Source organism: Phalangium opilio, unplaced genomic scaffold (assembly GCF_054372755.1).
Source record: "Phalangium opilio isolate 3A_F unplaced genomic scaffold, DU_Popi_V2 ptg000094l_1, whole genome shotgun sequence".
NCBI lineage: Eukaryota > Metazoa > Arthropoda > Arachnida > Opiliones > Phalangiidae > Phalangium > Phalangium opilio.
Window position 1 is genome coordinate 3143663 of NW_028324199.1, and position 16536 is coordinate 3160198.

The 16536-nt window shown below is 44.5% G+C and overlaps 70 non-coding genes across 70 annotated transcripts; all 70 read left to right on the plus strand.

The window, feature by feature from the left end:
• Positions 1-174: 174 nt before the first annotated feature.
• On the plus strand, positions 175-247 carry TRNAV-CAC (transfer RNA valine (anticodon CAC)). The gene has a single exon. It is a non-coding gene; the product is annotated as a tRNA-Val (tRNA).
• A 340-nt stretch (positions 248-587) lies between these two features.
• Positions 588-660, plus strand: TRNAV-CAC (transfer RNA valine (anticodon CAC)). The gene has a single exon. It is a non-coding gene; the product is annotated as a tRNA-Val (tRNA).
• Positions 661-725: 65 nt separating this feature from the next.
• On the plus strand, positions 726-798 carry TRNAV-CAC (transfer RNA valine (anticodon CAC)). The gene has a single exon. It is a non-coding gene; the product is annotated as a tRNA-Val (tRNA).
• A 65-nt stretch (positions 799-863) lies between these two features.
• On the plus strand, positions 864-936 carry TRNAV-CAC (transfer RNA valine (anticodon CAC)). Its single transcript has one exon. It is a non-coding gene; the product is annotated as a tRNA-Val (tRNA).
• Positions 937-1001: 65 nt separating this feature from the next.
• On the plus strand, positions 1002-1074 carry TRNAV-CAC (transfer RNA valine (anticodon CAC)). Its single transcript has one exon. It is a non-coding gene; the product is annotated as a tRNA-Val (tRNA).
• A 65-nt stretch (positions 1075-1139) lies between these two features.
• TRNAV-CAC (transfer RNA valine (anticodon CAC)) lies at positions 1140-1213 on the plus strand. Its single transcript has one exon. It is a non-coding gene; the product is annotated as a tRNA-Val (tRNA).
• Positions 1214-1417: 204 nt separating this feature from the next.
• Positions 1418-1490, plus strand: TRNAV-CAC (transfer RNA valine (anticodon CAC)). The gene has a single exon. It is a non-coding gene; the product is annotated as a tRNA-Val (tRNA).
• A 340-nt stretch (positions 1491-1830) lies between these two features.
• On the plus strand, positions 1831-1903 carry TRNAV-CAC (transfer RNA valine (anticodon CAC)). Its single transcript has one exon. It is a non-coding gene; the product is annotated as a tRNA-Val (tRNA).
• Positions 1904-1968: 65 nt separating this feature from the next.
• TRNAV-CAC (transfer RNA valine (anticodon CAC)) lies at positions 1969-2041 on the plus strand. Its single transcript has one exon. It is a non-coding gene; the product is annotated as a tRNA-Val (tRNA).
• Positions 2042-2106: 65 nt separating this feature from the next.
• Positions 2107-2179, plus strand: TRNAV-CAC (transfer RNA valine (anticodon CAC)). The gene has a single exon. It is a non-coding gene; the product is annotated as a tRNA-Val (tRNA).
• A 65-nt stretch (positions 2180-2244) lies between these two features.
• TRNAV-CAC (transfer RNA valine (anticodon CAC)) lies at positions 2245-2317 on the plus strand. The gene has a single exon. It is a non-coding gene; the product is annotated as a tRNA-Val (tRNA).
• A 65-nt stretch (positions 2318-2382) lies between these two features.
• Positions 2383-2456, plus strand: TRNAV-CAC (transfer RNA valine (anticodon CAC)). The gene has a single exon. It is a non-coding gene; the product is annotated as a tRNA-Val (tRNA).
• Positions 2457-2660: 204 nt separating this feature from the next.
• On the plus strand, positions 2661-2733 carry TRNAV-CAC (transfer RNA valine (anticodon CAC)). The gene has a single exon. It is a non-coding gene; the product is annotated as a tRNA-Val (tRNA).
• A 340-nt stretch (positions 2734-3073) lies between these two features.
• On the plus strand, positions 3074-3146 carry TRNAV-CAC (transfer RNA valine (anticodon CAC)). Its single transcript has one exon. It is a non-coding gene; the product is annotated as a tRNA-Val (tRNA).
• A 65-nt stretch (positions 3147-3211) lies between these two features.
• TRNAV-CAC (transfer RNA valine (anticodon CAC)) lies at positions 3212-3284 on the plus strand. Its single transcript has one exon. It is a non-coding gene; the product is annotated as a tRNA-Val (tRNA).
• A 65-nt stretch (positions 3285-3349) lies between these two features.
• Positions 3350-3422, plus strand: TRNAV-CAC (transfer RNA valine (anticodon CAC)). Its single transcript has one exon. It is a non-coding gene; the product is annotated as a tRNA-Val (tRNA).
• A 65-nt stretch (positions 3423-3487) lies between these two features.
• On the plus strand, positions 3488-3560 carry TRNAV-CAC (transfer RNA valine (anticodon CAC)). The gene has a single exon. It is a non-coding gene; the product is annotated as a tRNA-Val (tRNA).
• Positions 3561-3625: 65 nt separating this feature from the next.
• TRNAV-CAC (transfer RNA valine (anticodon CAC)) lies at positions 3626-3699 on the plus strand. The gene has a single exon. It is a non-coding gene; the product is annotated as a tRNA-Val (tRNA).
• A 204-nt stretch (positions 3700-3903) lies between these two features.
• Positions 3904-3976, plus strand: TRNAV-CAC (transfer RNA valine (anticodon CAC)). Its single transcript has one exon. It is a non-coding gene; the product is annotated as a tRNA-Val (tRNA).
• Positions 3977-4316: 340 nt separating this feature from the next.
• Positions 4317-4389, plus strand: TRNAV-CAC (transfer RNA valine (anticodon CAC)). The gene has a single exon. It is a non-coding gene; the product is annotated as a tRNA-Val (tRNA).
• A 65-nt stretch (positions 4390-4454) lies between these two features.
• Positions 4455-4527, plus strand: TRNAV-CAC (transfer RNA valine (anticodon CAC)). The gene has a single exon. It is a non-coding gene; the product is annotated as a tRNA-Val (tRNA).
• Positions 4528-4731: 204 nt separating this feature from the next.
• TRNAV-CAC (transfer RNA valine (anticodon CAC)) lies at positions 4732-4804 on the plus strand. Its single transcript has one exon. It is a non-coding gene; the product is annotated as a tRNA-Val (tRNA).
• Positions 4805-4869: 65 nt separating this feature from the next.
• On the plus strand, positions 4870-4942 carry TRNAV-AAC (transfer RNA valine (anticodon AAC)). The gene has a single exon. It is a non-coding gene; the product is annotated as a tRNA-Val (tRNA).
• Positions 4943-5696: 754 nt separating this feature from the next.
• On the plus strand, positions 5697-5769 carry TRNAV-AAC (transfer RNA valine (anticodon AAC)). Its single transcript has one exon. It is a non-coding gene; the product is annotated as a tRNA-Val (tRNA).
• Positions 5770-5971: 202 nt separating this feature from the next.
• Positions 5972-6044, plus strand: TRNAV-CAC (transfer RNA valine (anticodon CAC)). Its single transcript has one exon. It is a non-coding gene; the product is annotated as a tRNA-Val (tRNA).
• A 202-nt stretch (positions 6045-6246) lies between these two features.
• TRNAV-CAC (transfer RNA valine (anticodon CAC)) lies at positions 6247-6319 on the plus strand. The gene has a single exon. It is a non-coding gene; the product is annotated as a tRNA-Val (tRNA).
• Positions 6320-6384: 65 nt separating this feature from the next.
• TRNAV-CAC (transfer RNA valine (anticodon CAC)) lies at positions 6385-6457 on the plus strand. The gene has a single exon. It is a non-coding gene; the product is annotated as a tRNA-Val (tRNA).
• A 65-nt stretch (positions 6458-6522) lies between these two features.
• On the plus strand, positions 6523-6596 carry TRNAV-CAC (transfer RNA valine (anticodon CAC)). The gene has a single exon. It is a non-coding gene; the product is annotated as a tRNA-Val (tRNA).
• Positions 6597-6800: 204 nt separating this feature from the next.
• TRNAV-CAC (transfer RNA valine (anticodon CAC)) lies at positions 6801-6873 on the plus strand. Its single transcript has one exon. It is a non-coding gene; the product is annotated as a tRNA-Val (tRNA).
• Positions 6874-7213: 340 nt separating this feature from the next.
• On the plus strand, positions 7214-7286 carry TRNAV-CAC (transfer RNA valine (anticodon CAC)). Its single transcript has one exon. It is a non-coding gene; the product is annotated as a tRNA-Val (tRNA).
• A 65-nt stretch (positions 7287-7351) lies between these two features.
• Positions 7352-7424, plus strand: TRNAV-CAC (transfer RNA valine (anticodon CAC)). The gene has a single exon. It is a non-coding gene; the product is annotated as a tRNA-Val (tRNA).
• A 204-nt stretch (positions 7425-7628) lies between these two features.
• TRNAV-CAC (transfer RNA valine (anticodon CAC)) lies at positions 7629-7701 on the plus strand. Its single transcript has one exon. It is a non-coding gene; the product is annotated as a tRNA-Val (tRNA).
• A 65-nt stretch (positions 7702-7766) lies between these two features.
• On the plus strand, positions 7767-7839 carry TRNAV-AAC (transfer RNA valine (anticodon AAC)). Its single transcript has one exon. It is a non-coding gene; the product is annotated as a tRNA-Val (tRNA).
• A 340-nt stretch (positions 7840-8179) lies between these two features.
• Positions 8180-8252, plus strand: TRNAV-CAC (transfer RNA valine (anticodon CAC)). Its single transcript has one exon. It is a non-coding gene; the product is annotated as a tRNA-Val (tRNA).
• A 65-nt stretch (positions 8253-8317) lies between these two features.
• Positions 8318-8390, plus strand: TRNAV-CAC (transfer RNA valine (anticodon CAC)). The gene has a single exon. It is a non-coding gene; the product is annotated as a tRNA-Val (tRNA).
• Positions 8391-8455: 65 nt separating this feature from the next.
• On the plus strand, positions 8456-8528 carry TRNAV-CAC (transfer RNA valine (anticodon CAC)). Its single transcript has one exon. It is a non-coding gene; the product is annotated as a tRNA-Val (tRNA).
• Positions 8529-8593: 65 nt separating this feature from the next.
• Positions 8594-8666, plus strand: TRNAV-CAC (transfer RNA valine (anticodon CAC)). Its single transcript has one exon. It is a non-coding gene; the product is annotated as a tRNA-Val (tRNA).
• A 65-nt stretch (positions 8667-8731) lies between these two features.
• Positions 8732-8805, plus strand: TRNAV-CAC (transfer RNA valine (anticodon CAC)). The gene has a single exon. It is a non-coding gene; the product is annotated as a tRNA-Val (tRNA).
• A 69-nt stretch (positions 8806-8874) lies between these two features.
• TRNAV-CAC (transfer RNA valine (anticodon CAC)) lies at positions 8875-8943 on the plus strand. Its single transcript has one exon. It is a non-coding gene; the product is annotated as a tRNA-Val (tRNA).
• A 65-nt stretch (positions 8944-9008) lies between these two features.
• TRNAD-AUC (transfer RNA aspartic acid (anticodon AUC)) lies at positions 9009-9081 on the plus strand. Its single transcript has one exon. It is a non-coding gene; the product is annotated as a tRNA-Asp (tRNA).
• A 616-nt stretch (positions 9082-9697) lies between these two features.
• On the plus strand, positions 9698-9770 carry TRNAV-CAC (transfer RNA valine (anticodon CAC)). The gene has a single exon. It is a non-coding gene; the product is annotated as a tRNA-Val (tRNA).
• A 65-nt stretch (positions 9771-9835) lies between these two features.
• TRNAV-AAC (transfer RNA valine (anticodon AAC)) lies at positions 9836-9908 on the plus strand. Its single transcript has one exon. It is a non-coding gene; the product is annotated as a tRNA-Val (tRNA).
• Positions 9909-10110: 202 nt separating this feature from the next.
• Positions 10111-10183, plus strand: TRNAV-CAC (transfer RNA valine (anticodon CAC)). Its single transcript has one exon. It is a non-coding gene; the product is annotated as a tRNA-Val (tRNA).
• A 202-nt stretch (positions 10184-10385) lies between these two features.
• On the plus strand, positions 10386-10458 carry TRNAV-CAC (transfer RNA valine (anticodon CAC)). Its single transcript has one exon. It is a non-coding gene; the product is annotated as a tRNA-Val (tRNA).
• Positions 10459-10523: 65 nt separating this feature from the next.
• Positions 10524-10596, plus strand: TRNAV-CAC (transfer RNA valine (anticodon CAC)). The gene has a single exon. It is a non-coding gene; the product is annotated as a tRNA-Val (tRNA).
• Positions 10597-10661: 65 nt separating this feature from the next.
• TRNAV-CAC (transfer RNA valine (anticodon CAC)) lies at positions 10662-10734 on the plus strand. The gene has a single exon. It is a non-coding gene; the product is annotated as a tRNA-Val (tRNA).
• Positions 10735-10799: 65 nt separating this feature from the next.
• Positions 10800-10872, plus strand: TRNAV-CAC (transfer RNA valine (anticodon CAC)). The gene has a single exon. It is a non-coding gene; the product is annotated as a tRNA-Val (tRNA).
• A 65-nt stretch (positions 10873-10937) lies between these two features.
• On the plus strand, positions 10938-11011 carry TRNAV-CAC (transfer RNA valine (anticodon CAC)). Its single transcript has one exon. It is a non-coding gene; the product is annotated as a tRNA-Val (tRNA).
• A 204-nt stretch (positions 11012-11215) lies between these two features.
• TRNAV-CAC (transfer RNA valine (anticodon CAC)) lies at positions 11216-11288 on the plus strand. Its single transcript has one exon. It is a non-coding gene; the product is annotated as a tRNA-Val (tRNA).
• A 340-nt stretch (positions 11289-11628) lies between these two features.
• TRNAV-CAC (transfer RNA valine (anticodon CAC)) lies at positions 11629-11701 on the plus strand. Its single transcript has one exon. It is a non-coding gene; the product is annotated as a tRNA-Val (tRNA).
• A 65-nt stretch (positions 11702-11766) lies between these two features.
• TRNAV-CAC (transfer RNA valine (anticodon CAC)) lies at positions 11767-11839 on the plus strand. The gene has a single exon. It is a non-coding gene; the product is annotated as a tRNA-Val (tRNA).
• Positions 11840-12043: 204 nt separating this feature from the next.
• TRNAV-CAC (transfer RNA valine (anticodon CAC)) lies at positions 12044-12116 on the plus strand. Its single transcript has one exon. It is a non-coding gene; the product is annotated as a tRNA-Val (tRNA).
• Positions 12117-12181: 65 nt separating this feature from the next.
• On the plus strand, positions 12182-12254 carry TRNAV-AAC (transfer RNA valine (anticodon AAC)). Its single transcript has one exon. It is a non-coding gene; the product is annotated as a tRNA-Val (tRNA).
• Positions 12255-12732: 478 nt separating this feature from the next.
• TRNAV-CAC (transfer RNA valine (anticodon CAC)) lies at positions 12733-12805 on the plus strand. Its single transcript has one exon. It is a non-coding gene; the product is annotated as a tRNA-Val (tRNA).
• Positions 12806-12870: 65 nt separating this feature from the next.
• Positions 12871-12943, plus strand: TRNAV-AAC (transfer RNA valine (anticodon AAC)). The gene has a single exon. It is a non-coding gene; the product is annotated as a tRNA-Val (tRNA).
• Positions 12944-13145: 202 nt separating this feature from the next.
• On the plus strand, positions 13146-13217 carry TRNAV-CAC (transfer RNA valine (anticodon CAC)). The gene has a single exon. It is a non-coding gene; the product is annotated as a tRNA-Val (tRNA).
• A 65-nt stretch (positions 13218-13282) lies between these two features.
• TRNAV-CAC (transfer RNA valine (anticodon CAC)) lies at positions 13283-13355 on the plus strand. The gene has a single exon. It is a non-coding gene; the product is annotated as a tRNA-Val (tRNA).
• Positions 13356-13559: 204 nt separating this feature from the next.
• Positions 13560-13632, plus strand: TRNAV-CAC (transfer RNA valine (anticodon CAC)). Its single transcript has one exon. It is a non-coding gene; the product is annotated as a tRNA-Val (tRNA).
• Positions 13633-13697: 65 nt separating this feature from the next.
• On the plus strand, positions 13698-13770 carry TRNAV-AAC (transfer RNA valine (anticodon AAC)). Its single transcript has one exon. It is a non-coding gene; the product is annotated as a tRNA-Val (tRNA).
• A 615-nt stretch (positions 13771-14385) lies between these two features.
• Positions 14386-14458, plus strand: TRNAV-CAC (transfer RNA valine (anticodon CAC)). Its single transcript has one exon. It is a non-coding gene; the product is annotated as a tRNA-Val (tRNA).
• A 65-nt stretch (positions 14459-14523) lies between these two features.
• Positions 14524-14596, plus strand: TRNAV-CAC (transfer RNA valine (anticodon CAC)). Its single transcript has one exon. It is a non-coding gene; the product is annotated as a tRNA-Val (tRNA).
• A 65-nt stretch (positions 14597-14661) lies between these two features.
• On the plus strand, positions 14662-14735 carry TRNAV-CAC (transfer RNA valine (anticodon CAC)). Its single transcript has one exon. It is a non-coding gene; the product is annotated as a tRNA-Val (tRNA).
• Positions 14736-14939: 204 nt separating this feature from the next.
• Positions 14940-15012, plus strand: TRNAV-CAC (transfer RNA valine (anticodon CAC)). The gene has a single exon. It is a non-coding gene; the product is annotated as a tRNA-Val (tRNA).
• A 65-nt stretch (positions 15013-15077) lies between these two features.
• Positions 15078-15150, plus strand: TRNAV-AAC (transfer RNA valine (anticodon AAC)). The gene has a single exon. It is a non-coding gene; the product is annotated as a tRNA-Val (tRNA).
• A 202-nt stretch (positions 15151-15352) lies between these two features.
• On the plus strand, positions 15353-15425 carry TRNAV-CAC (transfer RNA valine (anticodon CAC)). Its single transcript has one exon. It is a non-coding gene; the product is annotated as a tRNA-Val (tRNA).
• A 202-nt stretch (positions 15426-15627) lies between these two features.
• TRNAV-CAC (transfer RNA valine (anticodon CAC)) lies at positions 15628-15700 on the plus strand. The gene has a single exon. It is a non-coding gene; the product is annotated as a tRNA-Val (tRNA).
• A 343-nt stretch (positions 15701-16043) lies between these two features.
• Positions 16044-16115, plus strand: TRNAV-CAC (transfer RNA valine (anticodon CAC)). The gene has a single exon. It is a non-coding gene; the product is annotated as a tRNA-Val (tRNA).
• A 64-nt stretch (positions 16116-16179) lies between these two features.
• On the plus strand, positions 16180-16252 carry TRNAV-CAC (transfer RNA valine (anticodon CAC)). Its single transcript has one exon. It is a non-coding gene; the product is annotated as a tRNA-Val (tRNA).
• Positions 16253-16317: 65 nt separating this feature from the next.
• On the plus strand, positions 16318-16390 carry TRNAV-CAC (transfer RNA valine (anticodon CAC)). The gene has a single exon. It is a non-coding gene; the product is annotated as a tRNA-Val (tRNA).
• Positions 16391-16455: 65 nt separating this feature from the next.
• Positions 16456-16528, plus strand: TRNAV-CAC (transfer RNA valine (anticodon CAC)). The gene has a single exon. It is a non-coding gene; the product is annotated as a tRNA-Val (tRNA).
• Positions 16529-16536: the final 8 nt, after the last annotated feature.

Genomic DNA, 16536 nt, shown 5'->3' on the forward strand with positions numbered 1-16536 from the left:
TAAGCTAGGTCTCTTGGAAAACTCAGTATTACTAAGTATGTATGGTGTAGTGGGTATCACGTCCGCTTCACACGCGGAATGTTCCAAGATGGAGCCCATGTTAGATACATATTTTGACCATCGTGATTGGGCAGAAAAATAAGCTAGGTCTCTTGGAAAACTCAGCATGACTACGTGTCTATGGTGTAGTGGTTATCACGTCCGCTTCACACGCGGAAGGTCCCAGGTTCGAGCCCTGGTAGATACATATTTTGACCATCGTGATTGGGCATAAAAATAAGCTAAATCTCTTGGAAAACTCGGTATTACTACGTATCTATGGTGTAGTGGTTATCACGTCCGCCTAACACGCGGAAGGTCCCAGGTTCGAGCACTGGTAGCTACATGTTTTTTCAATCGTGATTGGGCAAAAAAATAAGCTAGGTCTCTTGGAAAACTCAGTATTACTACCTATCTTGGTGTAGTGGTTATCAGGTCCGCCTAACACGCGGAAGGTCCCAGGTTCGAGGCCTGGTAGATATATGTTTTGTCCATCGTGATTGGGCATAAAAATAAGCTAGGTCTCTTGGAAAACTCAGTATTACTAAGTATCTATGGTGTAGTGGTTATCTCGTCCGCTTCACTTGCGGAAGGTCCCAGGTTCGAGCCCTGGTAGATGCATATTTTGATAATCGTGATTGGGCATAAAAATAATCTAGGTCTCTTGGAAAACTCAGCATTGCTACGTATCTGTGGTGTAGTGGTTATCACGTCCGCTTCACATGCGGAAGGTCCCAGGTTCGAGCCCTGGTAGATACATATTTTGACCATCGGGATTGGGCATAAAATCAAGCTAGGTCTCTTGGAAAACTCAGCATATCTACGTATCTATGGTGTAGTGGTTATCACGTCCGCTTCACAAGCGGAAGGTCCTAGGTTCGAGCCCTGGTAGATGCATATTTTGATAATCGTGATTGGGCATAAAAATAATCTAGGTCTCTTGGAAAACTCAGCATTGCTACGTATCTATGGTGTAGTGGTTATCACGTCCGCTTCACATGCGGAAGGTCCCAGGTTCGAGCCCTGGTAGATACATATTTTGACCATCGGGATTGGGCATAAAATCAAGCTAGGTCTCTTGGAAAACTCAGCATATCTACGTATCTATGGTGTAGTGGTTATCACGTCCGCTTCACAAGCGGAAGGTCCCAAGTTCGGGGCCCTGGTAGATACATATTTTGACCATCGCGATTGGGCATAAAAATAAGCTAGGTCTCTTGGAAAACTCAGTATTACTAAGTATGTATGGTGTAGTGGGTATCACGTCCGCTTCACACGCGGAATGTTCCAAGATGGAGCCCATGTTAGATACATATTTTGACCATCGTGATTGGGCAGAAAAATAAGCTAGGTCTCTTGGAAAACTCAGCATGACTACGTGTCTATGGTGTAGTGGTTATCACGTCCGCTTCACACGCGGAAGGTCCCAGGTTCGAGCCCTGGTAGATACATATTTTGACCATCGTGATTGGGCATAAAAATAAGCTAGATCTCTTGGAAAACTCGGTATTACTACGTATCTATGGTGTAGTGGTTATCACGTCCGCCTAACACGCGGAAGGTCCCAGGTTCGAGCACTGGTAGCTACATGTTTTTTCAATCGTGATTGGGCAAAAAAATAAGCTAGGTCTCTTGGAAAACTCAGTATTACTACCTATCTTGGTGTAGTGGTTATCAGGTCCACCTAACACGCGGAAGGTCCCAGGTTCGAGGCCTGGTAGATATATGTTTTGTCCATCGTGATTGGGCATAAAAATAAGCTAGGTCTCTTGGAAAACTCAGTATTACTAAGTATCTATGGTGTAGTGGTTATCTCGTCCGCTTCACTTGCGGAAGGTCCCAGGTTCGAGCCCTGGTAGATGCATATTTTGATAATCGTGATTGGGCATAAAAATAATCTAGGTCTCTTGGAAAACTCAGCATTGCTACGTATCTGTGGTGTAGTGGTTATCACGTCCGCTTCACATGCGGAAGGTCCCAGGTTCGAGCCCTGGTAGATACATATTTTGACCATCGGGATTGGGCATAAAATCAAGCTAGGTCTCTTGGAAAACTCAGCATATCTACGTATCTATGGTGTAGTGGTTATCACGTCCGCTTCACAAGCGGAAGGTCCTAGGTTCGAGCCCTGGTAGATGCATATTTTGATAATCGTGATTGGGCATAAAAATAATCTAGGTCTCTTGGAAAACTCAGCATTGCTACGTATCTATGGTGTAGTGGTTATCACGTCCGCTTCACATGCGGAAGGTCCCAGGTTCGAGCCCTGGTAGATACATATTTTGACCATCGGGATTGGGCATAAAATCAAGCTAGGTCTCTTGGAAAACTCAGCATATCTACGTATCTATGGTGTAGTGGTTATCACGTCCGCTTCACAAGCGGAAGGTCCCAAGTTCGGGGCCCTGGTAGATACATATTTTGACCATCGCGATTGGGCATAAAAATAAGCTAGGTCTCTTGGAAAACTCAGTATTACTAAGTATGTATGGTGTAGTGGGTATCACGTCCGCTTCACACGCGGAATGTTCCAAGATGGAGCCCATGTTAGATACATATTTTGACCATCGTGATTGGGCAGAAAAATAAGCTAGGTCTCTTGGAAAACTCAGCATGACTACGTGTCTATGGTGTAGTGGTTATCACGTCCGCTTCACACGCGGAAGGTCCCAGGTTCGAGCCCTGGTAGATACATATTTTGACCATCGTGATTGGGCATAAAAATAAGCTAGATCTCTTGGAAAACTCGGTATTACTACGTATCTATGGTGTAGTGGTTATCACGTCCGCCTAACACGCGGAAGGTCCCAGGTTCGAGCACTGGTAGCTACATGTTTTGTCAATCGTGATTGGGCAAAAAAATAAGCTAGGTCTCTTGGAAAACTCAGTATTACTACCTATCTTGGTGTAGTGGTTATCAGGTCCGCCTAACACGCGGAAGGTCCCAGGTTCGAGGCCTGGTAGATATATGTTTTGTCCATCGTGATTGGGCATAAAAATAAGCTAGGTCTCTTGGAAAACTCAGTATTACTAAGTATCTATGGTGTAGTGGTTATCACGTCCGCTTCACTTGCGGAAGGTCCTAGGTTCGAGCCCTGGTAGATGCATATTTTGATAATCGTGATTGGGCATAAAAATAATCTAGGTCTCTTGGAAAACTCAGCATTGCTACGTATCTGTGGTGTAGTGGTTATCACGTCCGCTTCACATGCGGAAGGTCCCAGGTTCGAGCCCTGGTAGATACATATTTTGACCATCGGGATTGGGCATAAAATCAAGCTAGGTCTCTTGGAAAACTCAGCATATCTACGTATCTATGGTGTAGTGGTTATCACGTCCGCTTCACAAGCGGAAGGTCCTAGGTTCGAGCCCTGGTAGATGCATATTTTGATAATCGTGATTGGGCATAAAAATAATCTAGGTCTCTTGGAAAACTCAGCATTGCTACGTATCTATGGTGTAGTGGTTATCACGTCCGCTTCACATGCGGAAGGTCCCAGGTTCGAGCCCTGGTAGATACATATTTTGACCATCGGGATTGGGCATAAAATCAAGCTAGGTCTCTTGGAAAACTCAGCATATCTACGTATCTATGGTGTAGTGGTTATCACGTCCGCTTCACAAGCGGAAGGTCCCAAGTTCGGGGCCCTGGTAGATACATATTTTGACCATCGCGATTGGGCATAAAAATAAGCTAGGTCTCTTGGAAAACTCAGTATTACTAAGTATGTATGGTGTAGTGGGTATCACGTCCGCTTCACACGCGGAATGTTCCAAGATGGAGCCCATGTTAGATACATATTTTGACCATCGTGATTGGGCAGAAAAATAAGCTAGGTCTCTTGGAAAACTCAGCATGACTACGTGTCTATGGTGTAGTGGTTATCACGTCCGCTTCACACGCGGAAGGTCCCAGGTTCGAGCCCTGGTAGATACATATTTTGACCATCGTGATTGGGCATAAAAATAAGCTAGATCTCTTGGAAAACTCGGTATTACTACGTATCTATGGTGTAGTGGTTATCACGTCCGCCTAACACGCGGAAGGTCCCAGGTTCGAGCACTGGTAGCTACATGTTTTTTCAATCGTGATTGGGCAAAAAAATAAGCTAGGTCTCTTGGAAAACTCAGTATTACTACCTATCTTGGTGTAGTGGTTATCAGGTCCGCCTAACACGCGGAAGGTCCCAGGTTCGAGGCCTGGTAGATATATGTTTTGTCCATCGTGATTGGGCATAAAAATAAGCTAGGTCTCTTGGAAAACTCAGTATTACTAAGTATCTATGGTGTAGTGGTTATCTCGTCCGCTTCACTTGCGGAAGGTCCCAGGTTCGAGCCCTGGTAGATGCATATTTTGATAATCGTGATTGGGCATAAAAATAATCTAGGTCTCTTGGAAAACTCAGCATTGCTACGTATCTATGGTGTATTGGTTATCACGTCCGCTTCACATGCGGAAGGTCCCAGGTTCGAGCCCTGGTAGATACATATTTTGACCATCGGGATTGGGCATAAAAATAAGCTAGGTCTCTTTGAAAACTCAGTATTACTAAGTATGTATGGTGTAGTGGTTATCACGTCCGCTTCACACGCGGAAGGTTCCAAGATGGAGCCCATGTTAGATACATATTTTGACCATCGTGATTGGGCAGAAACATAAGCTAGGTCTCTTGGAAAACTCAGTATGACTACGTATCTATGGTGTAGTGGTTATCACGTCCGCTTCACACGCGGAAGGTCCCAGGTTCGAGCCCTGGTAGATACATATTTTGACCATCGTGATTGGGCATAAAAATAAGCTAGATCTCTTGGAAAACTCGGTATTACTACGTATCTATGGTGTAGTGGTTATCACGTCCGCCTAACACGCGGAAGGTCCCAGGTTCGAGCCCTGGTAGCTACATGTTTTGTCAATCGTGATTGGGCAAAAAAATAAGCTAGGTCTCTTGGAAAACTCAGTATTCCTACCTATCTTGGTGTAGTGGTTATCAGGTCCGCCTAACACGCGGAAGGTCCCAGGTTCGAGGCCTGGTAGATATATGTTTTGTCCATCGTGATTGGGCATAAAAATAAGCTAGGTCTCTTGGAAAACTCAGTATTACTAAGTATGTATGGTGTAGTGGGTATCACGTCCGCTTCACACGCGGAAGGTTCCAAGATGGAGCCCATGTTAGATACATATTTTGACCATCGTGAATGGGCAGAAAATAAGCTAGGTCTCTTGGAAAACTCAGCATGACTACGTATCTATGGTGTAGTGGTTATCACGTCCGCTTCACTTGCGGAACGTCCCAGGTTCGAGGCCTATTAGATATATGTTTTGTCCATCGTGATTGGGCATAAAAATAAGCTAGGTCTCTTGGAAAACTCAGTATTACTAAGTATGTATGGTGTAGTGGGTATCACGTCCGCTTCACACGCGGAAGGTTCCAAGATGGAGCCCATGTTAGATACATATTTTGACCATCGTGATTGGGCAGAAAATAAGCTAGGTCTCTTGGAAAACTCAGCATGACTTCGTATCTATGGTGTAGTGGTTATCACGTACGCTTCACACGCGGAAGGTCAAAGGTTCGAGCCCTGGTAGATACATATTTTGACCATCGTGATTGGGCATAAAAATAAGCTAGATCTCTTGGAAAACTAAGTATTACTATGTATCTATGGTGTAGTGGTTATCACGTCCGCCTAACACGCGGAAGGTCCCAGGTTCGAGCCCTGGTAGCTACATGTTTTGTCAATCGTGATTGGGCAATAAAATAAGCTAGGTCTCTTGGAAAACTCAGTATTACTACCTATCTTGGTGTAGTGGTTATCAGGTCCGCCTAACACGCGGAAGGTCCCAGGTTCGAGGCCTGGTAGATATATGTTTTGTCCATCGTGATTGGGCATAAAAATAAGCTAGGTCTCTTGGAAAACTCAGTATTACTAAGTTTCTATGGTGTAGTGGTTATCACGTCCGCTTCACTTGCGGAAGGTCCCAGGTTCGAGCCCTGGTAGATGCATATTTTGATAATCGTGATTGGGCATAAAAATAATCTAGGTCTCTTGGAAAACTCAGTATTACTACCTATCTTGGTGTAGTGGTTATCAGGTCCGCCTAACACGCGGAAGGTCCCAGGTTCGAGGCCTGGTAGATATATGTTTTGTCCATCGTGATTGGGCATAAAAATAAGCTAGGTCTCTTGGAAAACTCAGTATTACTAAGTATCTATGGTGTAGTGGTTATCACGTCCGCTTCACTTGCGGAAGGTCCTAGGTTCGAGCCCTGGTAGATGCATATTTTGATAATCGTGATTGGGCATAAAAATAATCTAGGTCTCTTGGAAAACTCAGGATTGCTACGTATCTGTGGTGTAGTGGTTATCACGTCCGCTTCACATGCGGAAGGTCCCAGGTTCGAGCCCTGGTAGATACATATTTTGACCATCGGGATTGGGCATAAAATCAAGCTAGGTCTCTTGGAAAACTCAGCATATCTACGTATCTATGGTGTAGTGGTTATCACGTCCGCTTCACAAGCGGAAGGTCCCAAGTTCGGGGCCCTGGTAGATACATATTTTGACCATCGCGATTGGGCATAAAAATAAGCTAGGTCTCTTGGAAAACTCAGTATTACTAAGTATGTATGGTGTAGTGGGTATCACGTCCGCTTCACACGCGGAATGTTCCAAGATGGAGCCCATGTTAGATACATATTTTGACCATCGTGATTGGGCAGAAAAATAAGCTAGGTCTCTTGGAAAACTCAGCATGACTACGTGTCTATGGTGTAGTGGTTATCACGTCCGCTTCACACGCGGAAGGTCCCAGGTTCGAGCCCTGGTAGATACATATTTTGACCATCGTGATTGGGCATAAAAATAAGCTAGATCTCTTGGAAAACTCGGTATTACTACGTATCTATGGTGTAGTGGTTATCACGTCCGCCTAACACGCGGAAGGTCCCAGGTTCGAGCACTGGTAGCTACATGTTTTGTCAATCGTGATTGGGCAAAAAAATAAGCTAGGTCTCTTGGAAAACTCAGTATTACTACCTATCTTGGTGTAGTGGTTATCAGGTCCGCCTAACACGCGGAAGGTCCCAGGTTCGAGGCCTGGTAGATATATGTTTTGTCCATCGTGATTGGGCATAAAAATAAGCTAGGTCTCTTGGAAAACTCAGTATTACTAAGTATCTATGGTGTAGTGGTTATCTCGTCCGCTTCACTTGCGGAAGGTCCCAGGTTCGAGCCCTGGTAGATGCATATTTTGATAATCGTGATTGGGCATAAAAATAATCTAGGTCTCTTGGAAAACTCAGCATTGCTACGTATCTATGGTGTATTGGTTATCACGTCCGCTTCACATGCGGAAGGTCCCAGGTTCGAGCCCTGGTAGATACATATTTTGACCATCGGGATTGGGCATAAAAATAAGCTAGGTCTCTTTGAAAACTCAGTATTACTAAGTATGTATGGTGTAGTGGTTATCACGTCCGCTTCACACGCGGAAGGTTCCAAGATGGAGCCCATGTTAGATACATATTTTGACCATCGTGATTGGGCAGAAAAATAAGCTAGGTCTCTTGGAAAACTCAGTATGACTACGTATCTATGGTGTAGTGGTTATCACGTCCGCTTCACACGCGGAAGGTCCCAGGTTCGAGCCCTGGTAGATACATATTTTGACCATCGTGATTGGGCATAAAAATAAGCTAGATCTCTTGGAAAACTCGGTATTACTACGTATCTATGGTGTAGTGGTTATCACGTCCGCCTAACACGCGGAAGGTCCCAGGTTCGAGCCCTGGTAGCTACATGTTTTGTCAATCGTGATTGGGCAAAAAAATAAGCTAGGTCTCTTGGAAAACTCAGTATTCCTACCTATCTTGGTGTAGTGGTTATCAGGTCCGCCTAACACGCGGAAGGTCCCAGGTTCGAGGCCTGGTAGATATATGTTTTGTCCATCGTGATTGGGCATAAAAATAAGCTAGGTCTCTTGGAAAACTCAGTATTACTAAGTATCTATGGTGTAGTGGTTATCACGTCCGCTTCACTTGCGGAACGTCCCAGGTTCGAGGCCTATTAGATATATGTTTTGTCCATCGTGATTGGGCATAAAAATAAGCTAGGTCTCTTGGAAAACTCAGTATTACTAAGTATCTATGGTGTAGTGGTTATCACGTCCGCTTCACTTGCGGAAGGTCCTAGGTTCGAGCCCTGGTAGATGCATATTTTGATAATCGTGATTGGGCATAAAAATAATCTAGGTCTCTTGGAAAACTCAGCATTGCTACGTATCTGTGGTGTAGTGGTTATCACGTCCGCTTCACATGCGGAAGGTCCCAGGTTCGAGCCCTGGTAGATACATATTTTGACCATCGGGATTGGGCATAAAATCAAGCTAGGTCTCTTGGAAAACTCAGCATATCTACGTATCTATGGTGTAGTGGTTATCACGTCCGCTTCACAAGCGGAAGGTCCTAGGTTCGAGCCCTGGTAGATGCATATTTTGATAATCGTGATTGGGCATAAAAATAATCTAGGTCTCTTGGAAAACTCAGCATTGCTACGTATCTATGGTGTAGTGGTTATCACGTCCGCTTCACATGCGGAAGGTCCCAGGTTCGAGCCCTGGTAGATACATATTTTGACCATCGGGATTGGGCATAAAATCAAGCTAGGTCTCTTGGAAAACTCAGCATATCTACGTATCTATGGTGTAGTGGTTATCACGTCCGCTTCACAAGCGGAAGGTCCCAAGTTCGGGGCCCTGGTAGATACATATTTTGACCATCGCGATTGGGCATAAAAATAAGCTAGGTCTCTTGGAAAACTCAGTATTACTAAGTATGTATGGTGTAGTGGTTATCACGTCCGCTTCACACGCGGAAGGTTCCAGGTTCGAGCCCTGGTAGCTACATGTTTTGTCAATCGTGATTGGGCAAAAAAATAAGTTAGTTCTCTTGGAAAACTCGGTATTACTACGTATCTATGGTGTAGTGGTTATCACGTCCGCCTATCACGCGGAAGGTCCCAGGTTCGAGCCCTGGTAGCTACATGTTTTGTCAATCGTGATTGGGCAAAAAAATAAGCTAGTTCTCTTGGAAAACTCAGTATTCCTACCTATCTTGGTGTAGTGGTTATCAGGTCCGCCTAACACGCGGAAGGTCCCAGGTTCGAGGCCTGGTAGATATATGTTTTGTCCATCGTGATTGGGCATAAAAATAAGCTAGGTCTCTTGGAAAACTCAGTATTACTAAGTATGTATGGTGTAGTGGGTATCACGTCCGCTTCACACGCGGAAGGTTCCAAGATGGAGCCCATGTTAGATACATATTTTGACCATCGTGATTGGGCAGAAAATAAGCTAGGTCTCTTGGAAAACTCAGCATGACTACGTATCTATGGTGTAGTGGTTATCACGTCCGCTTCACTTGCGGAACGTCCCAGGTTCGAGGCCTATTAGATATATGTTTTGTCCATCGTGATTGGGCATAAAAATAAGCTAGGTCTCTTGGAAAACTCAGTATTACTAAGTATGTATGGTGTAGTGGGTATCACGTCCGCTTCACACGCGGAAGGTTCCAAGATGGAGCCCATGTTAGATACATATTTTGACCATCGTGATTGGGCAGAAAATAAGCTAGGTCTCTTGGAAAACTCAGCATGACTACGTATCTATGGTGTAGTGGTTATCACGTCCGCTTCACACGCGGAAGGTCAAAGGTTCGAGCCCTGGTAGATACATATTTTGACCATCGTGATTGGGCATAAAAATAAGCTAGATCTCTTGGAAAACTAAGTATTACTACGTATCTATGGTGTAGTGGTTATCACGTCCGCCTAACACGCGGAAGGTCCCAGGTTCGAGCCCTGGTAGCTACATGTTTTGTCAATCGTGATTGGGCAATAAAATAAGCTAGGTCTCTTGGAAAACTCAGTATTACTACCTATCTTGGTGTAGTGGTTATCAGGTCCGCCTAACACGCGGAAGGTCCCAGGTTCGAGGCCTGGTAGATATATGTTTTGTCCATCGTGATTGGGCATAAAAATAAGCTAGGTCTCTTGGAAAACTCAGTATTACTAAGTTTCTATGGTGTAGTGGTTATCACGTCCGCTTCACTTGCGGAAGGTCCCAGGTTCGAGCCCTGGTAGATGCATATTTTGATAATCGTGATTGGGCATAAAAATAATCTAGGTCTCTTGGAAAACTCAGTATTACTACCTATCTTGGTGTAGTGGTTATCAGGTCCGCCTAACACGCGGAAGGTCCCAGGTTCGAGGCCTGGTAGATATATGTTTTGTCCATCGTGATTGGGCATAAAAATAAGCTAGGTCTCTTGGAAAACTCAGTATTACTAAGTATCTATGGTGTAGTGGTTATCACGTCCGCTTCACTTGCGGAAGGTCCTAGGTTCGAGCCCTGGTAGATGCATATTTTGATAATCGTGATTGGGCATAAAAATAATCTAGGTCTCTTGGAAAACTCAGCATTGCTACGTATCTGTGGTGTAGTGGTTATCACGTCCGCTTCACATGCGGAAGGTCCCAGGTTCGAGCCCTGGTAGATACATATTTTGACCATCGGGATTGGGCATAAAATCAAGCTAGGTCTCTTGGAAAACTCAGCATATCTACGTATCTATGGTGTAGTGGTTATCACGTCCGCTTCACAAGCGGAAGGTCCTAGGTTCGAGCCCTGGTAGATGCATATTTTGATAATCGTGATTGGGCATAAAAATAATCTAGGTCTCTTGGAAAACTCAGCATTGCTACGTATCTATGGTGTAGTGGTTATCACGTCCGCTTCACATGCGGAAGGTCCCAGGTTCGAGCCCTGGTAGATACATATTTTGACCATCGGGATTGGGCATAAAATCAAGCTAGGTCTCTTGGAAAACTCAGCATATCTACGTATCTATGGTGTAGTGGTTATCACGTCCGCTTCACAAGCGGAAGGTCCCAAGTTCGGGGCCCTGGTAGATACATATTTTGACCATCGCGATTGGGCATAAAAATAAGCTAGGTCTCTTGGAAAACTCAGTATTACTAAGTATGTATGGTGTAGTGGGTATCACGTCCGCTTCACACGCGGAATGTTCCAAGATGGAGCCCATGTTAGATACATATTTTGACCATCGTGATTGGGCAGAAAAATAAGCTAGGTCTCTTGGAAAACTCAGCATGACTACGTGTCTATGGTGTAGTGGTTATCACGTCCGCTTCACACGCGGAAGGTCCCAGGTTCGAGCCCTGGTAGATACATATTTTGACCATCGTGATTGGGCATAAAAATAAGCTAGATCTCTTGGAAAACTCGGTATTACTACGTATCTATGGTGTAGTGGTTATCACGTCCGCCTAACACGCGGAAGGTCCCAGGTTCGAGCACTGGTAGCTACATGTTTTGTCAATCGTGATTGGGCAAAAAAATAAGCTAGGTCTCTTGGAAAACTCAGTATTACTACCTATCTTGGTGTAGTGGTTATCAGGTCCGCCTAACACGCGGAAGGTCCCAGGTTCGAGGCCTGGTAGATATATGTTTTGTCCATCGTGATTGGGCATAAAAATAAGCTAGGTCTCTTGGAAAACTCAGTATTACTAAGTATCTATGGTGTAGTGGTTATCTCGTCCGCTTCACTTGCGGAAGGTCCCAGGTTCGAGCCCTGGTAGATGCATATTTTGATAATCGTGATTGGGCATAAAAATAATCTAGGTCTCTTGAAAAACTCAGCATTGCTACGTATCTATGGTGTATTGGTTATCACGTCCGCTTCACATGCGGAAGGTCCCAGGTTCGAGCCCTGGTAGATACATATTTTGACCATCGGGATTGGGCATAAAAATAAGCTAGGTCTCTTTGAAAACTCAGTATTACTAAGTATGTATGGTGTAGTGGTTATCACGTCCGCTTCACACGCGGAAGGTTCCAAGATGGAGCCCATGTTAGATACATATTTTGACCATCGTGATTGGGCAGAAAAATAAGCTAGGTCTCTTGGAAAACTCAGTATGACTACGTATCTATAGTGTAGTGGTTATCACGTCCGCTTCACACGCGGAAGGTCCCAGGTTCGAGCCCGGGTAGATACATATTTTGACCATCGTGATTGGGCATAAAAATAAGCTAGATCTCTTGGAAAACTCGGTATTACTACGTATCTATGGTGTAGTGGTTATCACGTCCGCCTAACACGCGGAAGGTCCCAGGTTCGAGCCCTGGTAGCTACATGTTTTGTCAATCGTGATTGGGCAAAAAAATAAGCTAGGTCTCTTGGAAAACTCAGTATTCCTACCTATCTTGGTGTAGTGGTTATCAGGTCCGCCTAACACGCGGAAGGTCCCAGGTTCGAGGCCTGGTAGATATATGTTTTGTCCATCGTGATTGGGCATAAAAATAAGCTAGGTCTCTTGGAAAACTCAGTATTACTAAGTATCTATGGTGTAGTGGTTATCACGTCCGCTTCACTTGCGGAACGTCCCAGGTTCGAGGCCTATTAGATATATGTTTTGTCCATCGTGATTGGGCATAAAAATAAGCTAGGTCTCTTGGAAAACTCAGTATTACTAAGTATGTATGGTGTAGTGGGTATCACGTCCGCTTCACACGCGGAAGGTTCCAAGATGGAGCCCATGTTAGATACATATTTTGACCATCGTGATTGGGCAGAAAATAAGCTAGGTCTCTTGGAAAACTCAGCATGACTACGTATCTATGGTGTAGTGGTTATCACGTCCGCTTCACACGCGGAAGGTCAAAGGTTCGAGCCCTGGTAGATACATATTTTGACCATCGTGATTGGGCATAAAAATAAGCTAGATCTCTTGGAAAACTAAGTATTACTACGTATCTATGGTGTAGTGGTTATCACGTCCGCCTAACACGCGGAAGGTCCCAGGTTCGAGCCCTGGTAGCTACATGTTTTGTCAATCGTGATTGGGCAATAAAATAAGCTAGGTCTCTTGGAAAACTCAGTTTTACTACCTATCTTGGTGTAGTGGTTATCAGGTCCGCCTAACACGCGGAAGGTCCCAGGTTCGAGGCCTGGTAGATATATGTTTTGTCCATCGTGATTGGGCATAAAAATAAGCTAGGTCTCTTGGAAAACTCAGTATTACTAAGTATCTATGGTGTAGTGGTTATCACGTCCGCTTCACTTGCGGAAGTTCCAGGTTCGAGCCCTGGTAGATGCATATTTTGATAATCGTGATTGGGCATAAAAATAATCTAGGTCTCTTGGAAAACTCAGCATTGCTACGTATCTATGGTGTAGTGGTTATCACGTCCGCTTCACATGCGGAAGGTCCCAGGTTCGAGCCCTGGTAGATACATATTTTGACCATCGGGATTGGGCATAAAATCAAGCTAGGTCTCTTCGAAAACTCAGCATATCTACCTATCTATGGTGTAGTGGTTATTACGTCCGCTTCACAAGCGGAAGGTCCCAAGTTCGGGGCCCTGGTAGATACATATTTTGACCATCGCGATTGGGCATAAAAATAAGCTAGGTCTCTTGGAAAACTCAGTATGACTACGTATCTATGGTGTAGTGGTTATCACGTCCGCTTCACACGCGGAAGGTCCCAGGTTCGAGCCCTGGTAGATACATATTTTGACCATCGTGATTGGGCATAAAAATAAGCTAGATCTCTTGGAAAACTCGGCATTAATACGTATCTATGGTGTAGTGGTTATCACGTCCGCCTAACACGCGGAAGGTCCCAGGTTCGAGCCCTGGTAGCTACATGTTTTGTCAATCGTGATTGGGAAAAAAATAAGCTAGGTCTCTTGGAAAACTCAGTATTACTACCTATCTTGGTGTAGTGGTTATCAGGTCCGCCTAACACGCGGAAGGTCCCAGGTTCGAGGCCTGGTAGATATATGTTTTGTCCATCGTGATTGGGCATAAAAATAAGCTAGGTCTCTTGGAAAACTCAGTATTACTAAGTATCTATGGTGTAGTGGTTATCACGTCCGCTTCACTTGCGGAAGGTCCCAGGTTCGAGGCCTATTAGATATATGTTTTGTCCATCGTAATTGGGCATAAAAATAAGCTAGGTCTCTTGGAAAACTCAGTATTACTAAGTATCTATGGTGTAGTGGTTATCACGTCCGCTTCACTTGCGGAAGGTCCCAGGTTCGAGGCCTATTAGATATATGTTTTGTCCATCGTAATTGGGCATAAAAATAAGCTAGGTCTCTTGGAAAACTCAGTATTACTAAGTATCTATGGTGTAGTGGTTATCACGTCCGCTTCACTTGCGGAAGGTCCCAGGTTCGAGGCCTATTAGATATATGTTTTGTCCATCGTGATTGGGCATAAAAATAAGCTAGGTCTCTTGGAAAACTCAGTATTACTAAATTTCTATGGTGTAGTGGTTATCACGTCCGCTTCACTTGCGGAAGGTCCCAGGTTCGAGCCCTGGTAGATGCATATTTTGATAATCGTGATTGGGCATAAAAATAATCTAGGTCTCTTGGAAAACTCAGCATTGCTACGTATCTGTGGTGTAGTGGTTATCACGTCCGCTTCACATGCGGAAGGTCCCAGGTTCGAGCCCTGGTAGATACATATTTTGACCATCGGGATTGGGCATAAAATCAAGCTAGGTCTCTTGGAAAACTCAGCATATCTACGTATCTATGGTGTAGTGGTTATCACGTCCGCTTCACAAGCGGAAGGTCCCAAGTTCGGGGCCCTGGTAGATACATATTTTGACCATCGCGATTGGGCATAAAAATAAGCTAGGTCTCTTGGAAAACTCAGTATTACTAAGTATGTATGGTGTAGTGGGTATCACGTCCGCTTCACACGCGGAAGGTCCCAAGATGGAGCCCATGTTAGATACATATTTTGACCATCGTGATTGGGCAGAAAAATAAGCTAGGTCTCTTGGAAAACTCAGCATGACTACGTATCTATGGTGTAGTGGTTATCACGTCCGCTTCACACGCGGAAGGTCCCAGGTTCGAGCCCTGGTAGATACATATTTTGACCATCGTGATTGGGCATAAAAATAAGCTAGATCTCTTGGAAAACTCGGTATTACTACGTATCTATGGTGTAGTGGTTATCACGTCCGCCTAACACGCGGAAGGTCCCAGGTTCGAGCCCTGGTAGCTACATGTTTTGTCAATCGTGATTGGGCAAAAAAATAAGCTAGGTCTCTTGGAAAACTCAGTATTACTACCTATCTTGGTGTAGTGGTTATCAGGTCCGCCTAACACGCGGAAGACCCCAGGTTCGAGGCCTATTAGATATATGTTTTGTCCATCGTGATTGGGCATAAAAATAAGCTAGGTCTCTTGGAAAACTCAGTATTACTAAGTTTCTATGGTGTAGTGGTTATCACGTCCGCTTCACTTGCGGAAGGTCCCAGGTTCGAGCCCTGGTAGATGCATATTTTGATAATCGTGATTGGGCATAAAAATAATCTAGGTCTCTTGGAAAACTCAGTATTACTACCTATCTTGGTGTAGTGGTTATCAGGTCCGCCTAACACGCGGAAGGTCCCAGGTTCGAGGCCTGGTAGATATATGTTTTGTCCATCGTGATTGGGCATAAAAATAAGCTAGGTCTCTTGGAAAACTCAGTATTACTAAGTATCTATGGTGTAGTGGTTATCACGTCCGCTTCACTTGCGGAAGGTCCTAGGTTCGAGCCCTGGTGGATACATATTTTGACCATCGGGATTGGGCATAAAATCAAGCTAGGTCTCTTGGAAAACTCAGCATATCTACGTATCAATGGTGTAGTGGTTATCACGTCCGCTTCACAAGCGGAAGGTCCCAAGTTCGGGGCCCTGGTAGATACATATTTTGACCATCGCGATTGGGCATAAAAATAAGCTAGGTCTCTTGGAAAACTCAGTATTACTAAGTATGTATGGTGTAGTGGGTATCACGTCCGCTTCACACGCGGAAGGTTCCAAGATGGAGCCCATGTTAGATACATATTTTGACCATCGTGATTGGGCAGAAAAATAAGCTAGGTCTCTTGGAAAACTCGGCTTTACAACGTATCTATGGTGTAGTGGTTTCACATCCGCTTCACACGCTGAAGGTCCCAGGTTTGAGCCCTGGTAGATACATGTTTTGTCCATCGTGATTGGACCTAAAATAAGCTAGATCTCTTGGAAAACTCAGTGTTGTTACGTATTTATGGTGTAGTGGTTATCACGTCCGCTTCACTTGCGGAAGGTCCCAGGTTCGAGCCCTGGTAGATGCATATTTTGATAATCGTGATTGGGCATAAAAATAATCTAGGTCTCTTGGAAAACTCAGCATTGCTACGTATCTATGGTGTAGTGGTTATAACGTCCGCTTCACATGCGGAAGGTCCCAGGTTCGAGCCCTGGTAGAAACATGTTTTTACCATTGTGATTGGGCGTAAAAATAAGCTAGGTCTCTTGGAAAACTCAGTATTACTAAGTATCTATGGTGTAGTGGTTATCACGTCCGCTTCACACGCGGAAGGTCCCAGGTTCGAGCCCTGGTAGATACATATTTTGA